This window comes from Diadema setosum, chromosome 16 (assembly GCF_964275005.1).
Source record: "Diadema setosum chromosome 16, eeDiaSeto1, whole genome shotgun sequence".
NCBI classification, from domain to species: domain Eukaryota; kingdom Metazoa; phylum Echinodermata; class Echinoidea; order Diadematoida; family Diadematidae; genus Diadema; species Diadema setosum.
In genome coordinates, this window is record NC_092700.1 from 37,226,738 (window position 1) to 37,244,516 (window position 17,779).

Below are 17,779 nucleotides of genomic sequence, written 5' to 3' on the forward strand. Positions count from 1 at the left end.
ATCAAATTGTGATACCATGAGGTCTGGGACATATGGACAGCTGGTCGGGCAACTTAACCCGTTCCATACAGAAACCTGGTGGCCTGCGTATCAAGTCTATGGGCATTTCAGAATTCCTGCACTCTTTGGGGAGGAGGTATAAAAACTAACCATCATGACACTCAAAAGAGTGTTTGTTAGGGGGTGTGGCCCATGACCTTCCAGACCAGGCCTATGGACAGGTCTCACAGTGGTCCCAAAGAAGACTGAGTTTATCTTCTCATTCAGTTTCCCTTATTACACTAGCATCCTTCTCTCTATGGATAATAGGACCAAACAGGAGTATACAGATATGGACTGCTTCTCATAGCATTGTTGATATCATTGCCTTGAGGGATCAACTCTATGCTATGACCAAAGGAGCTTACTCCAGGGGTTACAGTATGGAGTTGAGATTCCAAGGGACAATAATATCAACAATGCCCAGAATGCAAGCAGTCTATCTGTTTTATAATATACCAAACAAAATTAAAGAGACGAGGATAGGGCTTTTAACTTTTTGCAAGATACCAAGGAACCACTCACGAAATCTAGCATACCATTCTAAGAGGAATTCAAAGTATATTTGATGAAAATCGGTTTTGGAATGGCTGAGATATCCAAAAACAAAGTAAAACAATGCGATCCTAATAAAAGTTGGGTCCCACCTTTTATTAGGATCACTTTGTTTTTGGATATCTCAGCCATGTCAAAACTAATTTTCAGCGAATGAATATTGAATTCCTCTTGGAATTACATGCTCTTTCATATTTCATAAGAGGTTTGTCATTATCTCATCAAATAATGTTAAAAACCTGAAGTTACGTCTCAACCGAAACTACCCATATGACCCCTTTAAATGAAATTTAGAACTTGGTTAATCCTGATTGCAATAGCCAGTTTACGTATTATGATTACGTGCTGCTGTCCGCGGATGTTTACACGAGAATTGCACTGGACAATGCAACGCCTGCAGCAAACACCAGTATGGTACAGTAGAAGCCATGTAAGTATTTAGTCTGCATTTCACACAAGGAATAAAACTGCTAACAATAAAATTGGCCAGTCCATTTTGCACTGTAACCACATTGCACAAGGCTCATGGCTTTTACTATACGCCTATTACACAAAGCCAAGCATATACAGGTTATCAAGATTGTTATTGTATCAATAATAAATGCAATGTCAGATTAACTGAGATACTTGAGGTGTCTATTCTTGATGAACTGAATAACATCACAAACATATACACAAAATTTTAAGTATTATTTCAAAGGTGACAAATTATTACCTGTACTTGCTACATGACAAAAATAGGTATGCCTGGAAAAAGGCCATTACCCCAACCTATCTACAACTAAAACTTAAACAAAGCTCCCAGAAAGTCATTGTGTTGTTTTGTTTTCTTTGTTTGTTTGTTTGTTTTTTATATCATGTTTTGATAGTGCTGAAATACTCTTCAGTTCCTGCTACAGTACATAACAACTGATCACTACAGCGCCTAATCCATATTCATTAAACTTACAGGACACTATGTAAGGAAGACTTTGATATGTACGTGTATATAAGAAGGCCATTGAATGTGTTTATAAAGCAGACTGTACTAAAGTGACAGTAAAGTATCACTGAATGTGTCTGTAAAGCAAACTGTACTAAATGGCAGAAAGAGCCTTCTCCCACACACATCTCTACATGCCTGCTAAAGCATGCTCTGTCTCTCACCCTACTTGATATGAATTCAGGTTGCATGAGTGAGCCAGGCTTGTCCAGTAATTGCTCGCCCCTCTGTCTCTGGGCTGAGTAGCGCACCAAACGAGTAGCGCACCAAACGAGCAGCGCACAAAACGTCTTCCAATATATGCGGGAATGTCAGTGATGCCATTTGCCGTATTGAAAATGGCAGCTATGTACTTTGCATGGGAGTCATCTTTTGCTGCCGCCCCGACGAGTTTGTCTGAGGCTGTCTACATCGATTTGGAGGCGGGAAGGAGAAATGTGCTGCATTTCAGCTATGTGTGTAAGGAAAGACACGCATAAGGGAGCAGAACACTCTAGCTTGCCTGGAGCTACACTTGCTCAAACCTACACAAAACCTGCAAAATAGATCTACTTGTACTTGTAGCAACATGAACTGGATATTTCTCAAATTCAAATTTGGTATTGTAGTCCACATGGGGTTTAATAGTGTCCTAAACAATAATGATAAAATGATAATGATCAATCAATAGTAATACTTCTGATGAGGGGAAAAACAGTATGAATACTGTAATTTTAGTAATATTCAATGATATCTAAGATTAGAATAATATATATCATCACTACCACTACCATCATCCTTATTGTTACTATCATAATTAACTTTTCATGCCCATGACCTCCATATAAAATTCTTTGTACAGTCATTTTAAATCACAAACATTTGTCAGTAAACAGTTGATATTATTATATAGACAGGGCTCAACACAAGCTTTTTGTCTCGTGGCCCACGCAGACCACTAAAATCTTTAAATCTGAAAATGTGGTGGCCTGAAGAAAAAAAAAAAAGCAAATGTAACAATCAATTTTGAATTTTAGTTGCCCATTGGGGTCAAGATAAAGATTAATTTTGAGAAACACTTGAAGAAAAAATCCACTAGAAAAATTGTATCAATTTCATAACAAAGAGAAAAAAAATCCCTGAAGAACAGTGCAAAAATTATCAAAATGAGATAAGAAATGAGGAAGATATACATTCTGAAATTCCAATGTTTTTGGAAAACACTTCTTGATCAGTCGTTATGAATATTCATATCAGAAGTTGATGTCATGCTCTCACAATTCTTATTCATTTCATATACAGAAATGACAATAATTTCATATTTCGGCTGTATAAACATAAAACTTGGCTTAAAACCACCCAAAATAAAAAAATAAAAAAAAAAAAAAACAAGTTACCTCTGATATATTTTGGTACGGAAATATGCTTTCACCTGCATCAGCTAATAATTACAATTTGTCTGAATTTCATACATGAAAAGTTGTGAGGACATGACATCATCAACTTACTCATTTGAATATTCATAAGGCCAAGAAATGTTTTCCGAAAAACTGTGAAATTTTAAAATGTCATATCTTCCTTCTTTCTTATCCAATTTTTGTCATTTTGTAACATTCTGTAGGGATTTTTTTTTCTTTCTGTCTTCTGGAGTTTTATTTATTCTTGGGGTCGATTTCCTCTTTAAAACTAAAAATGTGTGTTCTGGACAATGGAAAAACTCAGCTTACAACACGCTTCTTACCAACAACTTGAATTAATCTTCTCAAGAAGAATTCTCCCATTCACATGTCAGACTCCACAGAGATCTACAAGAAAAAAAGGAGAAACAAAAAGAATTGTTAACTTTAGTCATGTTGGATCCATAAAGGCAGAGTTTCACAGCACTTCCATAAGGCCCTGTATTGATCTACACAGATAAACATCAAATTGGGGTAAAACTATCTTAAATTTGATTGGACTGGCTGATTGTTAATTAATGATGACTAACATTTCCCTTCACAATAAATCATTACTTTGTAGATAAGCAAAACTATTAACACATATTATATACCTCATATAGATTCCTCTCATCTGATTGGTTAAAAGTGGAGTCATGAAAATAGCTGTGCCCCATTTTTTATTAAAATGACGTCATGATTTACTGTGCCCGGGGCATAGAATCAACTGTGCCCTGTATAGGTTTGGAGACAGTCGCAACCCCGTACACATAGATCACTCATATGTACGCACCAATGATACGACCGCCGCGCTGTCGAATAGCGTTGATTACGAGTGCTGTAAAAGATACTAGAATCTATATTTTCGGTATCTATATTTCGGAATCTATATTTTTGGTATACAAAATAAATAATGACAGCTTGATATTCAGGGCACACTAATTAAAATTATGTAGGCCCTCGGTGATGTGAAAACCACACTATGACCTCAGCTTCGCTTCGGGCATAGTTATGGTTTTCATATCACCTTGGGTCCATAATTTTAACTGTGCCCCTCACAGCAGTCATTATTTGTATACTAGCAACTGTCACAACTATTTGTTTATTTGTTTTCTTGCTTTCATCTCCTTTTAAAGTTATTTCTCAAGTGGGAGATCATCAATGGAAAACTAACTGAACTAAAATGAAAATGTTGGTTACTTTGCATAACAAAAACCAGCCAAATACAGTAGAACTATCCTCTTCAGCAGCAGCCTTAGACTATTGACTTCATGCATACAAAGGGGAATCATATACTGTATACGCCGAATATTTTGCAAGGTTTTTATTTTCGCGGATCTTGCAAGTCAGGTGCTATTCGCGAAATCATGACAAGCAAAAATAATGACTCTGATCCCGATATGAATGTGCTGCACATGTGTACATTTCTCTGGGCAGTACAGTATTCCATGTTCACGAATTTACCACTCGTGAAAGTGTCAAGAACTCCCGTCGCGAAAATGTAGACTCTCTAAGTACTGTAAAATGAGGAATATTTGCGTGCATTTTAATTCCGCGAAATTCGCGAGTACCAAGATTCGCGAAATTTCTTGTCTACACTACATGCATTGAACGCCAGTAGCAATTTGCAAAAATTTCATGCCACGAAAAAGGCCGTCGGCTCTAATTCGTGAAAATTTCGTGCTGCGAATATATCATGTTTTACAGTATATGGCCTATACACATTATGCTGGAAATATATGATGGCAGATAGAGAGAGAGAGAGCAGAGATAGATAGACCCATGTGTGACACTCTAAGAGTTAAAAAAAAACACACAGGGTTTGAGGGAGATAGACCACATGGAATTCATATTACTTGTGTTGAGTGGAGTTACAGGAAGCCAACATTTGAGGCCACACACATCCCTTCATATTCTAGCACAGGCAAGTATCACCAAATATCAAACCTACCTTGTACATATATACAGGACAAAAACCAACACATATACACAATTGCACATATATGTAAACAGCATACTAATTATTGTCATCTTATAACCCCATACACAAACACACACACACACACACACACACACACACACACACACATAAGAAATTTTATTCAGTCATAAGACAAGACAGCTTTCACTCCTACTGCTCTGGATTTTAGTTTCAATAGCAGTCTAAGTCTATCAGTACTTATTTTATAACACTCAAAATGATTTTGACATAAACAAGGCTGTCATACAGAATCTCACTTTCCAATATGAAGTATAAGAGAATGCAAACAAGAAAAATAGGTTCACATAGATTGAGAGAAAATGCTACACACCTACAGTATCAGGATGCAAACAAACTCACTGTGGCATCAGGTATCATCCAAGAGATTTAAAAGAAAACTGACCAAAAAAATTGACACAACCTTGTGCAATTCATATCCACTGAGCAGCAGTACTTATCCATTTAGGAGTGCTGATGTTTTATGTCAAAAATCTGTAACATATTTATCCTCTGTTTATGACGTGGCAGACTGGACTAAATGCATCATACAAGGAGATAAGTACTATTGGAATTGAATTCTCAGTCAACTAGCTTTATCACTTAAGCTTTCTTTCAGTTCACAGTCTGTCTGGAAATCGCAGTCATTGAATTATGCACATTTTTATTGAAGTCAGACACTTCTACAGGCTAAAATTACATACAAGCAAAACTACAGTCCATTTCAGATAATGCAATGGTACACCAAATCATACTCATGCCCATGTACTGTGTAGCTCCAATATTTAATGAGCAACATCACTGCTTCAGAAAAACATCTCTGCACTTATCCAACTGAAATGAGGACTTTTAAAAGAGAATCACCAACTGTATTATTGTCCATGTGCATTATCAATCTATGATATTGAGTATTGTAGCATTATAAGAAAATTATTTGTTTTGACAATAATTGCAGACGAATTGAAGATACAAAACAGTCAGGATTTTCAGCTCATTATCATTACCTCTGTGCTTATCATGATTTTTTGTTTTTATACAAGATTTGATTTGATTTAAAAACTCATGTACAACACCTTGTAAAAGTTGCCACTTGTCTTTAGTGACCACTCAACGTCTTTCCATCATGACAACCCATTCTTGGTGGTCATTTTTGCCTTTTCCTCAGGGACCACAACTGCTGCATATCACTGCATGCAGATTCATAATTATCTAATATAATATGTGCAGTATGTCTGTAATTTTATGAACTTTAGCAAAAACTATTACACATGTGCAGTCTAAAGCTGCATGAACATACGTGTATAAAATCCCCCCTCTCCTTCACACATTCGAGACCTAAAATGTCCCTGCCACTGCCAGTGAAAGTGTCAAGCTGAAGAGTGTAAAATATAATAGAGAATGAAATCTTTCAAAATGGTGGGATGTTATGCTTAATAAATGTGAATGCAAGCACATTCAATGGAAGCATATTATATAGGCAGACATATCATGAAGCAAGGCTCTGGCTGTATAGCCTGGCTGAGTGCTGTGAGTAATGTGGGCCATGATTTCAGTCAACTTTCTTCTATTTATATCCACACCAGACCACAAGCCTCAGCTTGGAGGGGGAAACAGATCTAGGTTATCTCAAACACAGCTAGCATTCCCAGGAAATACAAGGGGCTGAGAAGGAATGAAATTCTTCTCGTAAAATTTCCAAAAGACAAACAAACTGATGTGGTAGAAGGATTTGTATTATTGCACCACTAAACTCACTGAAGTCACTTCAAGTGAATACACGAGAGGAATGAAATATTCAGAAAGGACTGAGACCATGTCACCGAGAACCTTTCCAAGTCTAAGGCATCAAGGGAGTACTAAAATAATGACACTATATATTGTAGATGTGTGTGTATCCATGGCAACCTAACTGGTACAGTGTGAAGATCACATACATGATCACTACGTAATATAAATATACAATCAAATTTGAGCATGTGATGACGTTTGAGGTCAAGCATATGGTGTCGTCAGTGACTGATAGCTATCAGATTTGTGAGTCTCTTGCGACAAAGATCAAGTGAAAGTGTGGAGAGACAATGCGTGGTACTGTGCAGTGAGGGGCTTACATATAAATGCACTGTATGCTAACTATATCATCAGCCCACTCTTATTAATCTTTGCCTGGGAAACTCTATGAGATTTTATTCATTGTTTACTGCAATACAAGGATCAATACTTACATTCAACTTTCAAGGAATATGCATGACTAGCATTACCTCATACTAAAGTCTCAAGCTTACAAATTCCTTTTTCTGAATAAAAATGAATCTCTATGTAGGCAGGCAAATAGTGAAGTGTTCATTTGGCGAGTAAAGTGTAATTTGGTTTTGTTTGATATTGGCATGTAATGTTCAATCTCTTTTATCAGTCAAGTTACCTTTGAGAGCAGTGATTTTAAAAATGTTCAATTCATCACATTTGATGCATATGTGTAGGTCAGTTGTATCACAAACATCCTATCATATATAAAACTAGAAATGTCGCTATGGCGACTGATGCCTCCGCCATAATGCATGATTCTCCCAATAGGCGTATAGTACAATGTCTTCACAATGTGTGATCCATGACATTTTCACATAACTGGCAAAATATTGAAATGACAGATTTGTCAGAAATGTCTTGAACTGGATTTGCCATAATTTTCTAAGAGTGCAGGTAGACATATTTGGGGAATTTTGGGGAAGTTTATGCATTGAGTAATTTCAAAGGTATGAAGAAAGAGTGTGATAACGGTACAAAATATTTTTTTTTTTTAGGGGGGGGGGCATTGAAACCTGGCCTTTGACCCTAACCTTTGACCTTTGAGCTTCAGGCTGGAAATTTCCTGGAGAATCTCCATTAGGTAATGCATGTACTAAGTTTTGAAACTAATATTAATGCAAGCATTGCAGATATAATAGTATATGAGGGAAATAGTAAAATTTTGAGGAGTTGACCTTGACCTTTGACCCCCGACTATTGACCCATGAACCCTAAATTCCCTAGAGAATCCCTGCCAGACAGTACATGCGTATGTACCAAGTGCCATGAAAATACATTGAACCATTTGCGAGAAAAGTGATATTGCAACATTTTCACCTAACCTTTGACCTTTTGACCTTTGACCTTACGACATGAAACTCTCTCTGGAGGATCTTTTGCAGTAGTACATGTCCACACCAAGTTTCAAGAAAATACCTTTGGGCATTGCATAGATATGGGGGAAATTGCAACATTTGTAGAATTTGACCTTGAACTTTTGACCTTTGACCTTTTGTCTATGTCACTAAAATCTACTCAACTAATTGTCCCATCATACATCATCCTTGGACCAAGTTTGGTGAAAGCTGCTTCATCCAGTTTTGGGTTATCACGTAAACAGATAAATTTTAGGATTTGACCTTGATCTTTGACCTTTGACCTCTGTCCGATTTCACTGAATAACTAATCAAGTAATTGTCCCATCATACATCATCCTCCAACAAAGTTTGGTGAAATTTGCTCCATCCAGTCTTGAGTTATCGTGTAAACGGATACAATTTCATGATTTGACCTTGACCTTTGACCTTTGACCTTTGACCTTTAGCCGATTTCACCCAAAATCTAATCAACTAATTGCCCCATCATACTTCATACTTGGACCAAGTTTGGTAAAATTCCTGTATATATTACTCAAGTTATCGCGTAAATGAAAGCGGACGGACGTACGGACGTACCTACAGACGTACGGACGAACGGACAACCCGAAAACATAATGCCTCCGGCACCACTTCGTGGCGGAGGCATAAAAATCAAGGAAACCTAAAGTTTAAGGAGATATCACTACTTTTCTCAATAAACCATAACTGTAGACAGTTTAGTCTAGAAACAATTCTATTATAACCACTGTTCATATTTTGGATATCTAACAATACTTCATTATCCTGATTAAAATTTTTACAATGGTTGTTTCTATCCCTAATCCACATTTTAGAACTATTTTGAAGCACTAAAGCTGGGTTTTTGTTTCATCTGAAAATGGTAAATAATGCCTTTAAAATGGCTTAGGCATGTTTACGTTGCGAGCAAGGCTAGTATCAGGCATCCAGGATACAGATGATTCCAAAGTGCTGGATATGATGCAAGGACTAGTTTGAGATCTGGACAAGAATCAATGTCATTTGCCCTAAAGGTTTTTTAATAGTGTAGTACTTAGTCTGTCATTGCTGTCTCACATACTGACCATATTAGACCAGTACAGTATAATGGCCCAGCAGTACCATTTACTATAAAGTTGCTTTATCTTCTCTAAACTTGTCGAAAAATCAACCCTCCTTCATTTACAAAATATTTTTAAATTAATCTCCAGGTTTTATATCAAATCATATTTCATTTGAACCATCCTCGGTAAAGCTTTTAGTGTGAAAAAAAATAAACACATGATAAATCAGTGAGAATGGACCTTGACCTTTCATCTATAGCTCGACCATAATTTCATCTACTTTCAATGAGAGATAATATATGTAAATGTTTTGACTGATAATTGCAAGAAAATAACATTTTTAGCCAAAGTTTAGTGACTTTAAAATCAAACTTAATCACTAACAGTTTAGGGGCCTACCTGTATTCCAATTCTGTCTAATGGCAGACTGACTCTTCTGTATTACTACTAAGGGCAAAAAGGGGAAACTACAGTGTAAAAAATTAGAAAATCCAGGATTTCAGAGTAGCACTTTTTTCATGGCCATGGATGTGGTATGTTGACTCATTTCCAATGGCCATGATCATATTCAATAGTGTTTTACTGAGAATATGGGATAGAAGTGAGGGTTAAGAGCAAAGCTTTGATGTTCAGACGTGGGATAAAGTCTATTAAAGACCAGCCACCTCTATGGAAGTACATGTATCATCATTGCATAACAAAGGAATAAAAGCTGAACTAGTTACAGATGTAACCAAACTGGACTATACTTTTCAGATGAGCAACTGGATAGCAAAGTAATTCATAATTTACCTTCAGTCAAATACTTCTTGATTGGTTCAAAGAGACATGACAAAAATGCATTCGCCTGAAGAAAGATCTGTTAAGTCAAAATATAGGCCTTATAAATCTACACTGGATGAAATAAAATAAAAAAAAATAAAGATATGTTTTTATATTCTTGACCAAAATCAAGTTGCAATAACAGAGAATTATTTGGTGCCACATCTAAAACAGTGATTATTAAAGTCAAATGAAACTATCAGAAAGTGGCACCTTCTTCTCACTTTGCCAATGTGTCCCGTAGGATAGCCTTAGTTTGAGTACACAGTGCACAGTGGGGAATACAAAGGAACATTCCAACATCTTAACTTGACCCAGATACATGGATTAGGTGAGATGATGTGTGTTGGGAGGGGGGTAGGATCACTCTCACACAACTTGTACTGGCATATTCCTAATGGTGGGGAAGGGGGGGGGGGGAGAGAAAAGTGTAGCCTTCAGTCAATACCCATGACTGCTTAGGCATTTTAAGAAATTTTCTCTCACCTTTTTTTCCCCTATTTATTTCTGCGTGATAATGCAATGATTTATACAGTACTGTATACGCCGTTATTTTTGTGTACAGATATTTTCGCGAATGACGAGGCCACAGACATTTTTGCGAGATGTTGTTTTCGCGAATCGACGCCGACGCTTACGTTAATGCTCTCTTAACAAAGCGCATGGAGACAATTTCGTGTGTTGTTAAATTCACGATCCAACTGCAATTCGCGAAATTCGCGAAAATTAAACCCTCGCGAAAATAACAGCTTATACAGTATATGATCCTTGAGTGAAACTACCACTTGAGGTGAATATTCATCAGACCATGCAAAAGACCTCGATTCTGCCCATATCACCAAGTAAACTGAGGTTTTAAAAAAAAAAAAAAACTCAAGGAAGCAACTTTCTCTATGCCAAATATGTTCAGTTACACCATCACTGAAGTCTCATTCAACTTGTTTAAACAAGCAAACCAAGGATTAGAGTGCTATGCAGGAAAATTTTTAAAATCCCTCTTTGTAATTGTATTGTATTGTATTTTCCAACATAAAGGACAATACACAAAGAAATATTACACACAGATGGATACTTCTGTGGAGGGATGGCCCTACTCAGTGCTGTTATCACAACAGTGATGTTCTACCAGGGGGTCCCTTTTAACCCATTAGTAACTGAAGAGTTTGTTTGCAAAAACCGATAAGTCCATATTTGTCAAATGGAGATATTTGCAATTTAAGGTCAAGAAAAATAAAGAGAATAATAAGAAAATTCTTGCTTCTTTTGACCATAACTTCAAAAATATACCTTCATACGTAGTGACCAATATATCATTTAAAAGGTATTATTTTGTACTTTATGACAGAGATAGTACTTCAAAATCTTCAAAAATGGACTTATCGCTTTTTGCAAACAAACCCTTCAACTGAACCAACTGTCTTTTTACTCCCTAAAACGCCCAAAACCGTCTGTCAGCTTTTTTATGGTTTTATGCTTTACCACTTAAATTGTTTACATATGGAATATATGTCATTATGTAATTTAAAAGAGGTCAAAGGTCAAAAAAGTATGTCAGAATTACTTCTGTGACACTCAAGTCTCTTGATAAAGTTTTAATAGGCTTTCAAGTAAACATATGTTATAATTAACAATTTAAACAAACATATTGTGAGCTATTTTGCATAATTAAGAAAATTGTCAAAATGAGAGTAATATCGTTGTACTGTACGTTCCAGTGAATAGGCCATTATGTACGGAATTTTCAGTTGCTAAAGGGTTAACAAATCAATCACAATATTTTAAATCTTTCTTTTGTGAAAACTGCCATGAGGAATGCATCAACTGACAAAAAAGCACTACTACACAAACTGCTTGTGCAGACTGTTCTTGTTATGAGGATCAATCATGGTACAGATTGACTAGCTGCCTACATATTGTAATCATTTGTAGCTACGTAGTGATCCTACACTTTCTATAACTCATGGATTGCCTTCCCTTTTTCCCTTTGTCAGGTGCTTAAAATTGAATATATTATAAAGCCTTACATTTATACCTGAAAATTCAAATTAATCAAACCAGGGGCAGTTTCATGAAAGTCTTACGACAGACTCTCTGCTCATAAGTCAAACTTATGAGAGACTTCATGACATGGATTTGAAAGTTTATAGCTACATATGAGCAACTTTAGCCATTCTGAGATTTACATAAAGACTTTTATGTGATGACTTATGAATCCGCTAATATCACGTCAGACACAATTGTGTTCATCCATAGCATTTGCCTGAAAATGCCTTGAACAAGACTAGAAAGATTAAACAGAGAGCAGAGACTATCTAGGTTACTGGTTCATGTGTACACAGGTCAGGCCAAGTCAGCCAATCACCTTTCAGCACACAGAGGGAGGGGTTAGTCTTCATAGCACAGCCCCTTCCTCACTTCAGAATATTTTTTAATACTGCTAACATCGCAGTCAATGCTTCGTAAGGTATTCATATCAAAGAATAAATCAATTGAAATAAACACTTAAAAAAGATATTGTAAAAAAAAAAAATTGAATCAATATCACTTAACATATATTGAAGGTGGAAGGGCCTACAGGAATGACGAGTGTGATACAATCCATACATCACCTTTGACACACACATAAAATACAAGTATGTACCAATTTTTTTATTAAACTGAACCACATATAACTTTCTAGCACAATCATACAAGCAATCACAAGGATATTTTCATTTAGCAGGTGTTTCATTTGCATATCTTGGTTATACCAGCTGCTGCCTTTACAGGTACAGCCAAAATTGATTTGCCTTGCTCAATGTATTCATCGCCTTACACTGCTGACTGCTCAGTAGCTTTGTGTCTTACAGAGGCAAATATTATATGAACTATCACTGCTGGCATAAAATGTGTTGCAAGCCACATACATGAAACAAAAATCACAAGCTCATAGCAAAGACTGGACAGCTATCTGTGTACCACACTAGTCCCCAGACAGCCAGCCAGCTGTGCATTCATCACATCATGATATGACACATCATAAAATATTGCTTCATATCTCAACATGTATCCTAGATTATGACAGTCTGATAAAAATTACTGAATCAAAGGAACCAAAGAAGGCTGACACAGGGTTGTGTAGTTCTATACCACCCTGCCTACAAGCTTGATTTTCAGTTTCTTACAACACACACACATTACGAACAAAAAAAAACCAAAAAAATCACATATCAATAGTTTCCATTCATCATTCTCATTTCATTTTATAAGAAGATCAGTTTTGATACTGAGTGGCTTAAGATGAACGCTAACGTTTTTTTGCAGGAAACTATGCATGTAGGCCGTACATTTAGTCCAACAGTCCATCAAACTTCACCACACTTACACTGTGTAAATTTTGCTGAAGAACTGCTGAAAGGAAGAATCTAACATATTCATGAAATACCTGTTTTTGTCCTAAAATTCTCTTGATATATTAAAAATACTAGTTCATGCAACTCAGTATGCAAATTAGTCTGAGTGTAGAATGTTGAAAGAGAAGCAGAGATATATGCCAGATACATAAAATGATGCATGTATTGTGAGTGCATTGTACCATCATACAGATGTCACCCTCAAAATACAGCTAACTTCAGGGAAGCTACCTACGAAGTGTATGGTTTAAGCCTGCAGAAATTGTGAGATCTGGGTTTTTAGGCCATGGTTGTGTGCTGAGAAGGGAGTGGGTGAAAGAGGAAGAAGGCAAACCCAGTTGTCAAACATGGGATATGAATTGGGTGAGAAATGAAGAAAGGCAGAAATTAGGTTTGCAAGAAAGGGCAAAATCCAAGTGAGAGAGAAAGGGGAGCAACTGATCTTTCTCCATTAAATTGGCTGTTTCCATCCTATATCAAAATTGAAGCAGCTGAGACAAGAAAAATACTTAGTCTGATTGGGCAAAGATTCATTTATTTCTTTAGCTCTACTGCAACTGGAAGATTCTGTTCTCATTCTGCTCACTATCCAAGGGTAACAATCCAAATAAGCAAATAATACTCCCTGGAGCAAGCTGGTGTGTCTTATTTCTCAAATTAATTCATGTCTCTAACAAGCCATTACGATGAATATCAATGAGTTCTTACCAGCAATATACAACTATATCAATTTAATATATAAAACCACTCAACATACAGCAGGCAAGGTTAAGTAACAGATATTAGAGCTTCTAAACCAAAAATTGCCAACTTATACCACTTTTTTAGGATGCAAATACCCACAATGCATTGATCACATGCAGGTCCTAATAGGACAGAATTAGTGTGAAGACAGAACAGCTTCCTTGGTATATGGTGTAACAACCATTTCAATAACATACAGCCCTTGTATTTACAAAATTCACTTCATTAAATGAGCGAGGCATTGAAGGTCTTAAAGGCATTATCTACCATTTGCAGATGAAACAAAACCCATTTCCAGTGCCACAGAATAGTTCTAAACTGTGAGTTTGGGATAGAAGCAACCAATGTAAACATGTTAATCATAATAATCAATGCAAGTATTACTTCAAAATGTGATCAACAGCTATGATAAAAACTGTTACTACAATAAACTGTCTACAGTTATGGTTTATTGAGAAAAATAGTGATATCTTCTTATATTTAGGCTTTACTGCAAATTATTTATGTGGTAGCATGTTTTATGATGCAACTGACCTAAACTGTATCAAATGTGATAATTCAAACTTTTTTTAAATCACTGCTCCCAATGGTAAACAATACCTTTAAGTGAAGAGTTTAAGTTCAAGTTCAAGTTTATCGTCCACATCTCATAAAAAGAAATTATGTACTTTCAGTTTCTCATTGCCTCCAGTACATTGCCTTGCTCCAGGTATTATTACAGTCAATAACTTAGTGAGATCTATGACTATTTTCTGTCACATTGACCTATGATCAAATAGTAGCCCTGATGGCCAAGATCCTTCCTCAAGAAGGTCTCCTCTTCTAGAGAAGTACTAGCATGTTAGACTGCAGATTAAAAGATTAGCTTCCATGCTGTGAGAAATGATCAACTCTTTTCCTATTGAAGTAAACCATTTCACTTGAGGGAAAAAACTTTTACAGTTATGTTTTTACTTCCACAGGCAACTAATTAGTTGCGCAGACACATCAAACGGATTTGTATAACATGATCTAATACACTCATTTGAATAAGGATGCATCTAAAAAGACTTTTACCCCATTAATAGACAAAGTCTGGCATACATTACAGGAGCACTCCCGAGTGTTTGGACTTAAATGCCCCTTTGAGTTTTTACATATGTCCAGAGAGTCACCACTCGTCGAGACCACACACAAAGTGGTTGAGAGAGGTGTAACTGATGGTAACCTTAGCGCGTTTGGGAACTTCGATTGTATGACCAGGGAACACGACTTATAGCACTTCAAGAGTGCTCCCAATTTTTGTGACTGTGTTTATACACGAGTGGAACATTTTTTTTTTTCTGTCCATACAGCGTTTACAGTGCTCTGAATACTAATAAACTGTGTAAATGTGGTATTCATGATTCATACTTCATAATTCCACTTTGAGCAAGTTTAATCTTTGTTTGATCATCAATACCATATATTGCTACATCAGGTAAGCTCAAGCCGTACGCTCCTTTCAGAACCAGTGAAGTGCCTAGGCAACTGAGAAAAAAGAAAGGTCATTTGTACCAATGTATGCATTTAAGCTAATTATGAACTGGCTTTTACTACACGTAGGTTATAATATCATTTTCCAAACTATCTGTATTATGCTTGGAGTACAGTCTGATACACATTTAATTACATGTACCTAACCCCAACTGTAGATAAGTTTCTATTTTCTCTGGCAAAGTGCTGACTTTGGCCCATTCTTATTGGGAATTATCACAACTTCTAGAAATACGCAGCTTATCTTTTCTATTCCCACTGCATGGAAAGTTGTGTTTTTGCCATATCAATGCAAGTCTGGACTCAAATATCTGCTGAATGCAATTTCCCCATGACTGTAAAAACTCATAACAGCCATGGAGCTATTTAATTTCCATAACAATGTCTTAACAATGCTTTGCCTGTGCACAGTACAAGCTCTATTTGATTGTACACAAATGAAAAACATGGAGCAATACATAATGTATCTCTATCTTGAAATTACCATGCGTGTAATTTGGCAGAATTCACTTTTTCAGCAATTGTATGTCTGGAAAAGATATATGAAGTTACAAGCTCTGAAAATATATAATTTCTGTTGTGAAGTAGTAATGTTTTACTCATGATAAAAAGGGACAAATCTGATGCGATTACAGCATATTATATGCACTCTGCATGCGCACGCTGCAGAGTACATGTTTAATTCCATATTACCTGAAGAGCACAAGTGTATCAAAAGTGTGACCACGCTTGACTTCCTCGTATTGTGCATGATCACCTCGTTCATCTGTACATAGTGTACAACATACAGTCTGACCGCTTGCGACGATGTGCTTACATTTATATGCAATAGGGAGAATTGACGTAACAACAGGTTGGCGAGCCAGCCACATGATTTAGGTATTGGTCAGGTACGTTATCCGATCCTTGAGTGGAAGTCATATGGTGACAAAAATCATCAATTCTCTGCAGTCAAGATTCACCCTTTAAATCACAACAGCAAACTTCATAGATGGTTCGATAATGGCACCTCTGTGATTTTCCTGCTACTGAACAGGTGGCTTTTAAAACAGTTGCTTAGCAGATAGCAGACCTCCCAACTTGTCTCACTGAGAAATAGGGATGATTTTGCTCAGAAATAGGAAAGAAAGAGTATTTCCTATAGGAGTTTGTAATAATATTTTCAAGAAAAATAGGAAAATCATATTGAATACGGATGGTCAAAATTCAGATTCTTTCCTCCAAATTCAGAATGGTTGGGAAGTCTGAGATAGAATGGCCCCCTCTATTCAAATCATTAAATCATCTACTGCCTTCAAAGTCAAGGGTAAAATGAATACCATGCAGGAGGTGCACTTAGAAGTATTTTCACTGTACCTTACACAATATCTTATATCTAACAAGGCACCATAGACTTTGTACTCTTTATAATAACATGCTATGATAACATAAACTTTATTTCAACCGCACAAGGATCAATTCCATCAGATTGAACAAAATAATAGTAATAATAATAATAATAATCTCTAGATAGAAAGCCTGGAACCACAGCTAACATTCAAGAACACACACCCAGCTATAATTGGAGAGGTCACCAGTGGGTAAATTTGACCATTTCTAAGGTAATAGATGAACAACTAAAGCACTATCATTATATCCTTCTTTCTTACCTCTACCAAACCAGCTTATGGCACATCATACAGGGAGAGACCGATTAAAGACATACTTGCTATACCCTACCCTAACCTTCTATCAACAATAACACTCCACAACTTCTCACCTTCAAAGGGGGTTGAATACCAGTCCACCATTCACCCATTCACTCCTAATGACCCCGCCCCCGCCCCTACCATTCCTGTAATCCTCTCCTGCTGAGGTCAACGACCTAGCAAAAGGAGCTTAGCCTAGTTTGACCATGTCAGAGGAGGGTGAAGAGGCTAGACTTGGTAACCTTGGTGACTGGAAAAGGCAGAGGCACATTCTACATTGTACATTGTAATATGATGAGATTTACAAATATTTACAGGAAAGTAACTCCTTGGTTTTCCTTCTTCTTTTGGCTATATTTTTATGCAAAGTAATTGAGGGAAAAAAAGGCTCCTTTATACAGTATTTCAAAATACAAAGATTCACTAT

General features: G+C 36.5%; 1 protein-coding gene across 1 annotated transcript in view; it reads right to left on the bottom strand.

Moving 5' to 3' along the window:
- The window catches only part of LOC140239874 (uncharacterized), a 144,846-nt gene that overhangs the window by 80,251 nt on the left and 46,816 nt on the right, over positions 1-17,779 (bottom strand). The window contains exon 3 of the mRNA XM_072319693.1: positions 3,297-3,360. The gene's annotated coding sequence lies outside the window, so the exon portion shown is untranslated. The remainder of the gene's footprint in view (positions 1-3,296; positions 3,361-17,779) is intronic.